The sequence below is a fragment of the Ylistrum balloti genome, unplaced genomic scaffold (assembly GCF_031769215.1).
Source record: "Ylistrum balloti isolate Yb309-2 unplaced genomic scaffold, AGI_CSIRO_Ybal_v1 Utg370160, whole genome shotgun sequence".
NCBI classification, from domain to species: Eukaryota; Metazoa; Mollusca; class Bivalvia; order Pectinida; family Pectinidae; genus Ylistrum; species Ylistrum balloti.
The window spans coordinates 734,418-736,827 of NW_026782156.1; positions in this window are offsets into that span (position 1 = coordinate 734,418).

A 2,410-nucleotide genomic window follows, 5' to 3' on the forward strand; every position below is an offset into this window, starting at 1 on the left:
CTCAATTGCTTCTACGAGGAATGAACACCAGTGTTTGCATTTGCAGAGAATTTAACACGTTAACAATCGAACGATACTAATGATGTTAATTCTACACCCTGGACATCATTAAGTTCTAGTTGCTTCTTTGATTTTTAATTTCTGTACCTCACACCTGTTGTTTAATATTGGTCATTTGCATATTATTTATTGCATGCATTTGTTATTCAAATTACCTATTACGTTAATATCATTTTTGATGACAAGAGGCCTATATGGCCAGTATAGTGCCGATCATATAGTACAAGTATATCTATAGTTATAATAATGGGTAAATTTTAACTATTTTAAGAATGCATAATGATTTTGCTCCTGGTCGCATGTAAAGCAGCTTCAAGTAGTTTTTTTTAATACTATATATTTTTACTGGATCCGACCTCTATGCCCGCTAGGGAAGGGGACAGTAGATAAATCTACTGGTATACAAAATGTTAATACTTTTGGCCACATTTGGTCAAAATCCCTTTGAAGAAGGCATTGAGGTTTAATCTTTACCTCATTTGTCTTCCGTTTATACAAATGAGTCATCCTTTATGATGGAGAGCAAGAAGGAATATGATGAATAATTCTCTATAAACAAAACAGCTATCAGTAAATCAACATCAATTCAAATCGCAGATAAAAAAAACATGGCATTTTCACAATCTCATGTTTTATATTACAAAACATGCAGGTACATTTGCTGACATTTGGAACGTAAAAAACGATGTCTACAGTTATGTATTAGGTACTAATGCCGGACCTGTTCCGGTGTAATATGATAAACAGTGTTTACAAAAATATAAGTTAAATGTTAGAATGATGAAGAGACTTTTATTTAAACGAACAACGATTCACGTCCTTGAATTTCCATACAAAACATTATTCTTTATCATTTTGTCTTTAGTAGTAGGCAAACTATGCCGTTAAGATGCACATTTGATGTGATTGCTCCTTGACTCCTGATTCCATTAGAGAAGCTTTATCAGTGGGATTTTGAATTAATTTAACAAATTCTTCAATAAAATATGTAACATGCAATTTTCTTCACATATTGTTCTATTGATGTTGCTTCAAAATTTCAAGGAAGAGCAGCAGTCATTTGCAAACATCAATAGTCATACCAAAGGCACATATCTGTTTGAGTAGCAGCTAAACATGCAGTTGTAGAATCTGTTCATGATACCGAGGGATATAAAACAGTTCGGCAATTCCGAATGGTAAGCCATGTACACTAAGGCTTGCATACACCTTATTTATGCTCAACCAAAATTGTATAGGCTTGCCTATATCTTCACTTGTTGAAATCGAAATTTTGTTGATAAACGATATAACTAGGACTTGCGGAAGATTTAACTGTATTGAAAGTTCAACGAAATTATAGAAAGTTGTAATGAAACAATACCTAAGCAATAGGAATCGGAGAAATTGTTGCGCTATTGGTTGGAGTTCGGCGTCTCTAGGTGAACATGAAGCATGTGTTCCGGACCTCATTACCACAGATACCTGTACATCAAGCAGCACTTGTAGTTTTCATTTTCATTGACGGCTCTCAAAGATTTTAATGATATTTGTTGACTGTTTTAATTCCCAGGACGAGCTTTTTTAAATCAACATAATCTCAATTCAAACTCAAAAACTAAAGCACGAGAATAAAATATGAACTACAAAAGGGTTTACGGGAAAATCTTTGAAAAGGCACAAAAAGAATAAGACCATTGTTCCGGATGTTCCGTTGAAAACAAAGAATCACGTCACTAGGCACACTAAGGAGAACTGAAACTCATACCGCACAAGGAAGTAGAATATTTTTCAATGAGACCATAGTGATGATCATAAATTATAGAATAATAGAATGAATGGAAAATAGGGGGTCCGTCAGCGTCCTGATGACAGTGACTACTGCACATACTTGTTGTTGTGTAGGAAACAGGTAAATAGTTATAGATGCTTTGAGGGGCAAGGCCATGCTATTACTGGCAGCTGCTACTTGTGTGTATGAATAGACAAATAAAATGAGTTGTTGGTACTTGTCAATTCTCAACATCGTGGGCAAAACTTCAGTTATTACAACTAGATTAATGATCATGTGGAAGATATTCGGGTTGAATATCAGGTATATCAGTACCAACGATTACTTTATTTCCTTTCCCTAGCTAGGTTAAAGTTTCATTGCTTTATACTCTGCTGTGAGCTTAGTCAAGTAAGTGTTCTTGAAGCCAATTGTTTGTGAGGTCACTACTATTGACATCATACTAAACCGTCAGAATCACCACAGCACAAGCGAAATACGAGATTTGTTCTATTATGACTCATTACTCAGCAGAAAGCTTTAAGTCACGTATACACAAATCATAAAAATATTAAAATACATTAGAAACTCATATGCCTT